The following is a 14264-nucleotide window of genomic DNA, read 5'->3' on the forward strand; positions in this document are numbered from 1 at the left end:
TATTATTGAAGGATTATTGTTTAGCTACTGATAATTGTGAAGTTAATAAATCTTATTATACTAAATTAGCAGTTGCTTGTGATTATTTGTGTACTTGTTGTAATAATTGCTGGTCGATCAGGTCCGTGCTTGGATTCACCCCTTCCTTTATTTCCTTTTAAAGGATTACCACAGAAATGAGACTGTTCCACAGTTTGATTATTGGTCCCTGACTAGCAGGGTGGTGCCCCGTTTTGATTGTTTGTCGATTTGATAAAGTTATTAATAACCATATTCATAACTTTATTAATATTGATAAAACATCTTTGATAATTTGCCAATGATCAAATCTGTACCCTACGAGAATCCTACACTTAATAAATTATTAGTTATAGCATGACCATTGCTCCATATTAACCAGACTACATCCTGGTATTTCACAATAACTGTGTAAATAAGGCAGGAAGGACATAAAACCTGATAACAGAGCTGCAGTAAGAGGAGGAGCAACACTGGAAAGAGGAGAGATACAACGTCACACTCCAGAAATGAAAGTTAAGTTTGTCAGAGTGTCAGCCACGCTGCAGTAGAGACAAAACTCTGTTTCTCTCTGAAAGAAAACTCAAACTGACTTCATCAGGTCTTTCTCAACAACACAGCAGAGTCTCTGCCAAACACTGGTGAGTACAGCTGGTCACATTTACACTTTCTACAACCAGGATTAACACTAAACTTCAGCTCTACTCACAAAGGATGTTCCACTCTTTTAATTACTTGTGAAATTTGTAACAATATAACTATGGCTGTTTGTCTGCAGGCCCACTATACAGTAGTCCACTTTAACAGCTTTAAACAGTCTCTCTGTGTCAGTTCTCAGGACTTTAGGAACTGGTTACTGATCGCCTCCTACACACTACTTTCTCAATTTCCTCTGGCTGTTTCACAATAAAAGCTTTCCACCAGAGAACCAGTGAAAGGCTTTTAATGTGTAGCAGCTGGAGGAAATGTACAGTAAGCAGACCTTTGTTAGACATACTCTGTGCTGTTTTATCAGAGTAGCGCTTCAGCTTGCAGCCTCACTTCAATGGGCTTGTTTGTGCACAGCTCGGTGCAAGTTATAACACTTCTGTGAGGGCTGGCCGAGTGCTGAGGCAGGAACAGGATTCTGGACCCAAAGTGCACAACAGGATAGGGCAGATGCAGGTGTAGAATTAATTATGGCAGAAAATAATCCAGGTTTACGTGAGTCTTTAAAAGGGTGATAGAATGCAAAACAGATTTTACCTTGTCATAGTTGAATAACGACAGTTCGGTGGGTAAATAGGACATACAGTACAGGCCAAAAGTTTGGACAAACCTTCTCATTCAATGAGTTTCCTTTTTATTTTCATGACTATTTACATTGTAGATTCTCACTGAAGGCATCAAAACTATGAATGAACACATATGGAATTATGTACTTAACAAGAAAGTGTGAAATAACTGACAACATGTCTTATATTTTAGATTCCTCAAAGTAGCCACCCTTTGCTTTTTTATTAATAAGGGACAAACTTCCACTAATGAACCCTGACAAAGCACACCTGTGAAGTGAAAACCATTTCAGGTGACTACCTCATGAAGCTCATTGAGAGAACACCAAGGGTTTGCAGAGTTATCAAGAAAAGCAAAGGGTGGCTACTTTGAAGAATCTAAAATATAAGACATGTTTTCAGTTATTTCACACTTTTTTTTTAATTACATAATTCCATATGTGTTCATTCATAGTTTTGATGCCTTCAATGAGAAACTACAATGTAAATAGTCATGAAAATAAAGAAACACATTGAATGAGAAGGTGTGTCCAAACTTTTGGCCTGTACTGTACATAGAAGGTCAAAGTCCCATTGACACCCCTTTACTATGAAAATCTCATATTTTGAAACTGCCGCTGAAAACAGGCGAATCTCAACAAAGCTGGAAGCTTACGTAAGCATCCCAAAACATGTACCTTTGTCACGCCCATGGGTGTATTAAGAGAACAGTCACGCCCCAACATTTACATAGGCTACACAACTGACCTGAGATCAGGTAGTCTTCTGAATCTAGGTCAGGCAGATCTCTGCTATTCCATTACACAATTCACTTCTGAAACTTTTTTTATGCGAGAAATCAACTATGTAAAGCTCAAATATGGGCCGCTTTACGAAAATGGATGGCTAATTGCAAATTTTGTCCGACTGTGTGTCGGAGTTCAGCGGCCGGTGCTGCCTGGGTTGCTACATCGCTGCCCTGCCTGTCCTCCGTCACAGACCCCGGCCTGCTGTGAGCTCGATTGAGCGCCATCATGGCCAGCAGCCCGGTTCTCCATACCAGCGCAAACTCACCGTTTTCTGGGTGACTGGATTACCAAACGCCGCCGCCCTGACAGAGCTCCAGGGCCTGCAGCTCGCTGTTCTCCCTCCCCTCTTCCTGCTAAATGGCCGGTGAGTGACTGAGAGCGCAGTCAGCGAGCTTGTTACGCTCGCAATATCTTACCGGAGGGTCCAGTTAATCTTATTATGGATATGTGTGTTGACTTATTTAAACAAACAATTGGGGAAATAAATGCCTCTTGTCCACGAGTCTCATTGATAGAGCCTGTGGTGAGCTGGAGTCCATCAATGAGAGCTAGCTAGCCTCCTCCTAACGAGACCTTTGACATTCACAAAAATGCATTAAGTGTTAGCTAAGCTTTGTAAGACCTTGGGGAACCTTTAATATTCATGCCGTGATGTAATTCAAACTGTAAATATACTATAGTTATGCCGAAAATGTAGCTAGCTAGCTGCAATCGTTTCCCATTGTATTCAATGGGACACATAGCTAAGCTAGCTAGCTGCTCCTCATAACAAGACCCCCGGCGTTCACAAAAAATGCCTTAATTTGAAATCGGACACAACAGTTAGCTTTATAAAACATTGGGGTAGATGTTATATAAGTGGCGTGATGAAATTCAAACTAAATATATTTTCCCATTGTATTCAAAGGGACATATAGCTAGCTAGCTAGCTGCTCCTTCTAACAAGACCCCTCACCTTCATAAAAATGCCTTAAATTCAACTCGGACGGTTAGCTTTTGTTAGCTTTGTAAGACCTTGGGGTAGCTGTGATATAAGTGCCGTGACGAAATTCAAACCGTAAATATATTTACGGAGCCCCGGTAGTGCATTAATCCACAAAGGGTGACTTTGCCCTGAGTATGGAGCCCAGCAGGCTGCCGCTTTCTCGTCAGACTGTGTGGAGCTCCTACAGTCCGACACGTCTTACCAAATTTGCAATTAGCCATCAATTTTCGGCCGATATTTGAGCTTTATATAGTTGATTTATCGCATGAAAAAGTCTCAGAGGTGAATTTGGTAACGAAACATTGCAGTGTCTGGAATATGAGATTCTGTCGCTTCTCTAATGTGTGTGTATTGGGGATTCGCTCAACCAATCAGCGCATGTCTCTAATGTGTGTGTATGGGGATTCCCTCAACCAATCAGAGCGCGTCTCTAATGTGTGTGTATGGGGATTCGCTCAACTAATCAGCGTGCAGCTCATCTAAATATTCATGAGCATACCATATTTGGAAGAAAAGCTTTTGTTAGAAATAGGGCCAAAACACAGGGATGCATAAGGGCCAATAAAATATCAACCAGGCCATTTTCAGCCCAACCAATGTTACATACCCCATTAGGAGACCATAAGGAACAGTGTGAAATACCCTATATAATCATTCTATAACCCCTTTAAGAATCCAAACAAGGTAAAAATTCCAAAAGTAGTAACTGGACTCCACTATGGCATCAAAAGGTCCAAACCAAAGGGGTACGTAGAAAACAGGAACAAGCAGTTACGCTCGACCCTGGACCTTCTGCGTCGAGGCATACACCTCCGTATACAGGCGCCTGCTCTACCAACTGAGCTAACCCGTCCACTGAAATGCTGCCTTGTCAAGGTTGAAAGCAAGTAACGTTTGGACAGCAGCCTCTGTGTTGTTGTATTATGATCCTCATAAGTAAACAACACAACGTGATTGGTTATGATGCTTATATTCGCAGTGTACAGCTAGGAAAAACTGACCTTGTTCCATAAAACCATTACATTGCTTTATCGCCGCGTAATATTCAAGTTGCACGAAAGTACTCATGATGAAAACAACATTTATAAAAAAAATACTGATGTGCAAATTAATATCACGAAAAAAACGTTCCCAGTGTGTAAAGGCCTTAACTCATGCGCAGAGTGTTCAATAAACCTAGAAATACACAGCGATGATGGCCGGCAGCCCATCAGTACCCCCGACAATCAGAAGTGTGCGAGGGCCTGTTCATCACTGCTTGCAGCTTAAATTAAAACTGTGTTTTGATAATAATGTTTTTCTTTTTCTTTCACACTATGTGTAGATATGGCTGCTGCAAGCTACCTGTCATCTGAAGATCAGTTTCTGTGCTCCATCTGTCTGGATGTGTTCACTGATCCTGTTAGCACACCATGTGGTCACAACTTCTGCAAAACCTGCATCACTGATCACTGGAATATTAGCGACCGGTGCCTGTGTCCCTTATGTAAAGAGGCCTTTACCACCAGACCTGATTTGAGAGTCAACACTTTCATCTCTGAGATGGTTGCTCAGTTCAGACAGTCAGCTCAACAGAAAGCCAGCAGCAGCAGCTCAGAGCAACAAGTGTCCAAACCAGGAGAAGTTCCCTGTGACGTCTGCACTGGAACCAAACTGAAGGCCCTGAAGTCCTGCCTGGTGTGTCTGGTCTCCTACTGTGAGACTCACCTGGAGCCTCATCTGACCATGTCAGGCCTGAAAAGACATCAGTTGATCGACCCTGTGGAGAACCTGGAAGGCAGGATGTGTACGAAGCACGATAAACCTCTGGAGCTGTTCTGTAAGACCGATCAGACATGTGTCTGCATGCTCTGCACTGTTTTAGATCACAAGAAGCATGATGTTGTTCCTCTAAAAGAAGGATATGAAGGAAAGAAGGTCGAGCTGGGGAGACAGAGGCTGAAATTCAGCAGATGATCCAGAAGAGACGACTGAAGATTCAGGAGGTCAAACACTCAGTCGACCTCAGTGAGGAAGATGCAGACAGAGAGATTGCAGAAGGTGTTCAGGTCTTCACTTCTCTGAAGGAGTCTGTTGAGAGAGGCCTGACTAAGCTCATTAACATGATCAAAGAGAAGCAGAAAACAACAGAAAAACAGGCTGAAGCTTTCATCAAAGAGCTGGAACAGGAAATCTCTGAGCTGATGAAGAGAAGCACTGAGGTGGAGCATCTCTCACGCTCTGAAGACCACCTCCATCTTCTCCAGAGTGTCCAGCCCCTAAACATCCAACAACCTCCACCCACCAAGGACTGGACAGAGGTCAGCATCCGTCCATCATCATATGAGGGGACTGTGGTGAAAGCTGTGGCTCAGCTGGAGGAGACACTCAGTAAACAGATGAGGAAGCGGCTCGCTGAGTCTGAGCTGAAGAGGGTCCAGCAGTATGCAGTGGATGTGACTCTTGATCCTGATACAGCACATCCTGGTCTCATCCTGTCTGATGATGGGAAAGAAGTGAATCTAGGTAAGGTCGAGAAGAATCTCCCAAACAACCGAAAGAGATTTTCTAAGTGTGCTTGTGTTTTAGGAAAGCAGAGTTTTTTTTCAGGCGGATATTACTTTGAGGTTCAAGTTAAAGGAAAGACTGAATGGGATTTAGGAGTGGCCAGAGAGTCGATCAACAAGAAGGGAATCATTACACTGAGTCCTGAGAATGGTTACTGGACTATAGGGTTAAGAAAGAGAAATAAGTACGAAGCTAGTGATGACCTTTCAGTCCTTCTCTCTCTAAAGTCTCGGCCTCAGAAGGTGGGGGTGTTTGTGGATTATGAGGAGGGTCTGGTCTCCTTTTATAATGTAGATACTGCAGCTCTTATCTACTCCTTTACTGGCTGCTCCTTCACTGAGAAACTCTTCCCATACTTCTATACTGGTAATAATTATGGCCGTAAAAACGCTGCCCCTCTGATCATCACTCCTGTCAGAGTAAACTAATCAGAATCAGAATACTTTATTGATCCCTCAGGGAAATTGTTAGTTACAGTTACTCACAGTCCAGGTAAAAAATAAGAGTAAGAAAAAAGATAGTCGATAAGTGTATAAAAACATACAAAAAAAATGTTTTTTCAAAATTAAATTAAAAATGAAAAGTAAAAAAAAAAAAAAAAATTTGTTAATAATTAATTAAAAAAAAAAAAGTAAAATGAAAATTATTGTAAAGTAATAATTTAATTTATTTTTTTCAATATATAATATAAATTTTAAAATGTGTGAAAGGAAAAAATTTTATTTATAATGGTTTAATTATTAATTTTAAAATTTGGTTAAGTTCTCAAATTTTTGATTGGTTTGTTTTTTTTTTTTTGGGTTGTTTTTGTTTTTGTTTTATTATTTGGGGGGGTTGGTCGCTTTTCTGGGAGGGTCTATTATTGCACCACTGATAAAGTTAGTTGCTGTGTGTATTTTCTTTCTTACTTAACTTTTTTCTTTTTTTTTTTTACTTTTGCCATTGAAATTTTATGTTTCACCCTTTATTGTCAAATTTTTGTTGTGTTGTTTTGAAAAAGTTTTGTTTTATGTATTTTATTATTATTATTTTTTTTTTAGTTTTTATTTATTTTATTTTTTTAATGTAGAATGTTTGTTTTTTATTATACAATTTTTTGGGAGGGTAGAATTTAAACCTTGTATCTGTACCCCTAATCAAGAATTTTTTTTTTAGACTTGTCTTTTTTAATTTTTTTTTTTTTTTTTTTCAGTAGTTCCTCTGTTATAAAATGTTTGGTTTAAGCAAGTATTAATACCGGCTTAAACAACAAATAATAAGTTAATTGTAGGGGTATTTACTTAACAAACATGTGCAAAACGAACCATCACTACTGAACTAACCCAGTTCCTCACTGTCATTTTTTTAGGGACAGACTACTACTATCTACTACTGACACTTGGTTAAGTAGACCACTCTCCACTGTAAACACATCAATAGTATAACCATAAAAGGTTATTGAGAAATTCCTTACTGTCATGACTAATTTTAAACATTGTCACACCATAAGAAACTCAGGGCTCCCCAGTGTCCTTGCCCATGCAGTTACTTCACCAAATGGCGGTGACACCAGGAACTTTGTGACACCAGTCAGGACACTGAATCCAGACTCAGGTTGTGAATCACTATATAAATATGACTTTCACTAAATTCAAAAGTTTTGATTCAACTCTGTAATGTTGCTGTCTTGCTGTGTGACATGTTCATGTTTGGTCAATCAGATTGCTGGTTGGATCTACTTGTATTGTATTGTGTAACATTTGTTAATTTTTTTTTTTGTTTTTATTTTAATTTACTATATGCATGTATTGTTTTTAAATAATAATACCCATAATAACATTTAAAATGAACAAGAACTGAGCCTTTTATTCTGAGAACCTTTGAGGTTCTTTATTGAACTGCTCTTTAAGAACTTTTGAGAGGTTCTTTATTGAACCAGTTGGCTCCACAAAGAACCTTCTTGAAATGGATCCTTAAAGAACCAATTTTAATATGGTTCTTTGAAGAACCATTAATAGTGCATCAAAGAACCATTTTGTGATGGTTCTTTGAAGAACCTCTTGTTAAAAGGTTCTTTGTGGAAGTGAAAATGGTTCTTCTATGGCATCACTCTTAAGAACCATTTTTGGTTCCAGTTAGCACCTTTTTTTTCTGTGTGTACATTGCAAGAAATAAAAGATTGAAGAAGTGAGATTATGTTAAAAAATTCGAAAACAGGACTGTATCCAGGATTTTCTCATTACAGGGGCAGTAAGAATTCCGCACCTTCCTTTTTCTTTCGGTCTCATCATAATCTTGTTCATCTCGTCCCTTCCCAAAGGAAAGCTTTGTCTGAAGTAGTCTCTTCATTTTAGTTTGTCTCAGTGAAGAAATTAAACACAACAACTCAGTTGATATATTTATATAGTAACAGCGTAGGGTAACATTACAGGTTACTGTTCTCTGATAATGTTAGAATAACAACATTAATCATACAATTAAACAGCTAGCAAACCATATGAGGTAACATTAACGTTCATCCAAGTGAAACTAGCTAACATTACATTAATATTGGATAGCATCAATGGCCACTGCACTGTTTATATGCAACACGACAGCAAGGGAGCTTTTGTCAGATTTCTGTCTGGAGATGAATAGCATTGAAAAGTAAAGTTCTACTAGTTAAATACACTAATTTCTCTCCATTATTTACCTGCTGTAGTTACTAGAAAGAAAAGCTTTTCACAATGGTGCTGGTCAAAGATTGTATAGTTACGACAGAATCACCCACTTCACCGCCTACTCAGTCACCCACCACCCGCACACAAGCAATGACAGTGATGATGATCAGACAGAGGAACAAGTCGTATCTTGGCGTTGTACAAGTTTTATTTAGGCAGTTTAATCTCTTTTTTTGGGGGCGGGTAATACAGAGGAGATCCGGACCTCGGTGTCCCTTAATGGTAGATACGGCCATGGTTGAAAAGATTCTGTTGCTAAAACAATGGATTGTACAAATGCTATTGAAGTACAGTGTAAATATAGAGTACAGTATGAACATAAAGTACAGTGTGAACATAAGTGGCAGCAGTGAATAAATAACAGATATTGCACATATAACTGAATAATTATTGCACATAATTGTACAGGAATATTGAGACCCAGATGTAGACATACGTGTTATGAGTCCAGTTTTGACATTCCAAGTGATTAACACTTGAGGAGGAGTTCTATAGTTTGATATCCACAGGCAGGAATGACCTTTTGTGGCACTGTTTGGGTGTAGGGGTCTCAGACAGTGTGTTGTTGAGTGGGATGGAGGAGTTGTAGATAGTATTTTAAATAGCATTCTCCTCTCCTCACTTATTTCTTTTATTGATTTATTTTCAATCAAGGGAACCAATGTACATATTCATATATTTATATATACTTGGGTGTTTGTGGATTATGAGGAGGGTCTGGTCTCCTTTTTTCTGACGTAGATGCTGCAGTCCTTATCTACTCCTTTACTCGCTGCTCCTTCAATGAGAAACTCTTCCCATACTTCCATACTGGTAGGAATGAAGGTGGTAAAAACTCTGCTCCTCTGATCATCTCTCCTATCAAAGTAAACTAATCACTGATCTCATTTCAGGTATTGATTTGTTTTCAATAAAAGGAACAAATGTACATATTCATATATTTTACATCTTATTTTCTACAGAATCTGTTTCCTGTGGTGACTGATTTACACTTTATTCCATTTATTATCATATGGTTAAATGTGCAGCACTCCTTTGCAATTTGAATCAAACTTCATCTTGACATATTTGGTGTCTTTATAAACTGATTTCTTCTGGAAGTTATAAAAAATATCTGTCCACATAATGTGTGTCATGATGCATCAAATTAATGTGTTGATTATGTAATCAGATACACATTTGTATTGATGTGCAGCCACGGAAAACATATTGTTGAATATTTCATTGTGTCATGAAGCTTCATTTAAGAGTAAGGCCTATTACATCCCATAGTGTCTACAGAACACAGGATGTGTCATTATACCAGGTATAAAAAGTTAATGGATGTTTAAAAGTGTTTTTGGATAATTACTGGTCACTTTGGCCATTTTTGATTTGTTTCATGAATTCTGTAAGATGGTTTATGAGTTAAAGAAATCTGTAAATATGTGATTTTAGAATAAAAACTGTCAAATAAAGTAGTTGTTGGACACAAGGCCTGAGTCAGCAGTGACTTGAGCACCAAACACTGAACAGAAAAGCTGGTTTACACAGAAGTTGTATTTCATTAAAAATACATTGTTTCCTGTGACTGCTTCAAAATAAAAGCCTTGATGTGTTTCACCAGATGGATCCTTTTAATGTGAAGCAGTGGAGGAGGAAATGTTTGTTTCCAACAGCAGTGATTAAAAAATAAAATTACATCCAAAACATCTGTAAGAAAAACTGGATGTTTGTTCTTATTTCAAGAATCATACCAAAGACAAATATATTTTTCTTTTTTCTTAAGTTTAGGTTAGGTTAAAGGTGCAGACATACCTGTAAAGTCTAAAGTATATATCTAAGTGAGCAGGATGAGCTTATATTCAGATTTAGGATCTAGAAAACAGTGGCTGCTGTTTTATTTGTTGGTCAAAGTTATGCATGAAAAACATCATGCTTTTGTATATAAGCCCTGTCAAGACAAATTTAAATAGTTAATAAATGGGTTTGTAAAACATCTTGCTGGTGTTATTTTATGCAATTTAAACAGGGATCCACCATAAAAAAAACACATTGCTGACTTGCAGAAAATAATTCCTTCAGTTTCAATAGGGCCTTCGCCGCTGTCGGCGCTCGGGCCCTAATAAGTCCAGGGTATTAATTTAAACTCTGAACATTTCTTGAGAGCTGACAGCCTTCCTCATGTCCGAGCACGTGCAGTAGGCCATCTGAACTTACACACATTGGCCCCAGTGTAAACTTAAATCAGCAAATGTTTTCCCCAAATAATGAATTACTGTGTATACTATAAATTACATACAAATGAGGTGGAACCCTCCTTGTCCCTTTTTTACACACACATGCACACTATCATTGTGAATCCTTAATATAACCTAACTCTCCTACCCCACCCCTCACAGATGGGCCCGTCTTATGGCCAGAAATTTATGACCGAATACCTGTCAACTTTGGGCATCAACGCAGGCGAAGGACGTGTTGGGAGAATACTTAGGGAGGTGCATCAGCCATACAATATCTTGCATCGTCAGGTAAGATTATTATAGACAAAAAGTCAGTGACAAAACAGTTTTAACAAAAGGTCATCATCAACTGTAATTCATAGGATATCCTATGCTATATTTGATCAATACTAAGTATATGCCAGTTGCACAGAACCAGACATGCCATGTGCTTGCAAAGTATTTTCATGATTAGGCCTATTTTAGTAAAATTTGCATGTTCTTTGTTTTAGGGAGCACGCAATCTAAACCCTATTCCTTTTCATGCTGAATACATGGGCCATAAGCTTCACATGGACCAGAATGAGAAGTTGGGGATGTTTGGTGTAACTCATGTCTTGGCTGTTGATGGCTTCAGCAGCAAAATTGTAGCCAATGTTACAATGCCAGTGAAGAACAACCTGGTCATTTACGATGAAGTGTACAGGTAAATGCAGTGTTAGGCAAGCTACTTGGAAATTTTAGTGAGCTATTACTCTGCCATAAATAAGGCTTCACTAAACAAAAGCTACCACCCAGTCAAATGTAGCAAGGCAAGTTACACAAACACAGCAAAAGTAGTTCACTACATAGGAAGCTACTTTAAATTGCACTAACTTCACATGACAATCAACACACATGTTTAAGTTGAACCAAATTTCATGCACGTGTATGTGTATGTGTGTTAAAATTTGAATGTGTGGATTAATATGTGCATGGAAAGGCTCCATTGGTTATTTCAATGTGAATTTTCTTCTATTACAGAGCAGCTGTTGCCAGCAATGGTATGTGGGACCAAATACCAGAGTGGACCACGGAAGGGAATTCTTCTTGTCTCTTTATGCTCAAGAGAAACTGCCCCAGCACCAATAGGCTACCATACAAACAAACATCAAAAGGTATTTTTCTTTTAAGAAAAAAGACATCACAATACTCTCACAACTTCACTTGTGTTTAAACAGAATCTCCGTGTGGAAAGAATTTGGCCCGAAGTGAACACCAGGCTGAACTATCCATTAAAAAGAGCCCTGGTCGACCTAGCTGACATGGCCAGTCTTGACATACAGGACAACAACACCAAATACTGTGTCTCCAACCTCACGTGTCAAGTGAGCCAAATTGGACTTGAGAGAGCAGTGCAGTCCTGGAATGCCCACAGAATACCAGGTATGACACTTGCAATTATTGATTTGGAGCACTGGATTGTGTGTAAAACTGAAGATTCTTTACCCACATGAAACTGAAAATTCTTTTAGGCAGAGGAATACCAAGCACGCGCAGCTGGTGGTTGTCCACAAAGGATTTCAATGGAGCTCCTTCCCAGTGCTGCAGAGGCTGCAAGAATGTATGAGGATGAGTTAGGAGCCTCTCTGACTTGGGTGTCAGCCTTTGGGACGGACCCCTTCTCCTCAGAAGAAGACCGACAGCAGGCAGAGCAGGTGTTCTTGCAAGATTACCCAGACATAACAGTTCTCTTTGACAGGGCGGTCAACAATGACCCCAGTCTTTTTCAAGACGCGCTGTTGTGCCTCATCAATGCAACAAATACATTTGCATGAAATTAATAAATGCACATTTGGTTTAACCTAAGCGGAACGGTTTCAATTTCCTTATGTCTCACCACAATTAAAGTACATAGCACCTGTTATTTGTCCCGTGTGTGCTTAGTTTCAAAATCTCTGCTGGTTTGAATGCAATACTATGACATATCTTCTTTTATACTACATATTCCTAACATTTCATAATCGTAATCTCCATATTGCAATTGTTGTCTTACACTAAATTTTTCACCAAATCAAAGAGAAGCAGAATGCTTTTGTGAAAACATTACATTTAATGCAAATTAGACCAAAAAAAGCTAATTTGACAAGAACAGGAATGAATTTATTGAAACAGTTTTTCAAATAGGGCCAATGCCTCTGTCAGCCCTGCTACCTCATGGCTGCAGTTCTCCACTTCATCTGCCCGACGCTTTGGACATGAAGGTCGTTCTTGTGTCCACACACAAACACACCTTTGGCACCCTATAATGCTCCTGCAGCATGTGGCGAACACTGGTCTAACAGCAAGAACTGTGAAATACATTGAATAATTAATTACATTTTTTCCACAGGACTCTTTTTGGGTAGGTTACTTTTCGCATACACTCAAAATGCTGTGTGCTATTTGTGGGGTGATACAGTAGCACTCAGAAGTTGTGAACCCCTGATTTATTTGGTTTTCTACATAAATTGGTCATGAAATATAATCGGATCTTCCTCAAAGTCACAAGTATTGACAAATGCAACACGCAAAAAGAGTTAGTCTTTAATCTCTTTGAGTAACCTCCCAAAACATTCATAATGGTGGTGGCAAAAGTAAGTGAAACCCAAGTTTGTTTATATTTTTTTGAAAATGCTTAGTTTTAGTTTAGTTAGTCTTTTTTGTAATTTGGGTTATTTGTCAGGGGCAAGATTCAAAAAGGTCAGAAAAAGTATTGTGTAATAATTACTCAATAAAAACATTTTCAACAACACCAGTACATAAAATATACATGTGGGCACAAATATGTAAACAGTCTACACAAGACTGTTTACATACTGCAGTAAGTGCTAAATGTGTTAAGTGATGTGTGCCAGGGAATATTATTATAACCTTGGCTTCAGCACATTGTGTTTGGTCATAATGGTGAGTTAGAAGAAAATCTGATCACATTTAGGGACTCATTTTTGCAGAAAAACAAATAATTCCAAGATGTTCACAAACTTTCAAGTGGAACTGTATACTGATTGTTGGGAGTCCAACAGTTGAATCATATATCGCATTCCCTGACAATGCAATCAATTTAATGAGTGAGAAAGGCACAAAAACTTCAACCATTGCAGATGAGACAACCAAAGGCCGCCCTTATGGTTGTCACCTCTGGTTCGGCCAGCACCAGGATAGTTGACCGTGCAGACGCGCCACTCAATTCCTTGATGACCTTCGTCACTTCTTTCAACTCCTGGGCTGCCTCAACCACCTCCTCTATCTCGGCAATCACAGAGGCAGTATCGTTGCGCCGACTGAAATATGGTCCCGTTACCTCAGCCTCTTCCTCTTGTTGGCCTGTAGATGACCCAACTGATTCTCCAGCATGGCAAACACTTCCCTGGAATTTTGTTTCCAAAACGATGATCCTGCAATGACAAATACCAGAACGTGATAGGAATTCACATCTTCAAAAACAATTGTAGGTGTAGGTAAATTATTTGAATGGACTCCTATTCACCCCTGGTGCCCTCTGTATCAAGGATCTCATTTCCTTGGCTGTCCGTCAGAATCATTGCTTCTTGCTCTCCAAGGGCCTCCCTGACCTTGGCCAGAATTGATGGCACACAGGCCTCAAATTCGCCAAACCGGACCATCACTATTTTACCGGTCTCCAACTTCCCCTCCAGAACTTCACCAATCCAGACATTCCTGAATATAGATCATAGCTTTTTACAACAACATCATACTGTATGGCTATTTTC

At 39.0% G+C, this 14264-nt stretch overlaps 1 protein-coding gene and 1 pseudogene across 1 annotated transcript in view; both read left to right on the plus strand.

The window, feature by feature from the left end:
* LOC120566511 overlaps positions 1 to 6112 on the plus strand; it is a 114227-nt pseudogene extending 108115 nt beyond the window's left edge.
* LOC120566319 (E3 ubiquitin-protein ligase TRIM39-like) overlaps positions 1 to 14264 on the plus strand; it is a 503358-nt gene that overhangs the window by 412063 nt on the left and 77031 nt on the right. The gene's annotated exons all lie outside the window — the stretch shown is intronic.

This window comes from Perca fluviatilis, chromosome 1, assembly GCF_010015445.1.
Source record: "Perca fluviatilis chromosome 1, GENO_Pfluv_1.0, whole genome shotgun sequence".
Classification (NCBI taxonomy): Eukaryota; Metazoa; Chordata; class Actinopteri; order Perciformes; family Percidae; genus Perca; species Perca fluviatilis.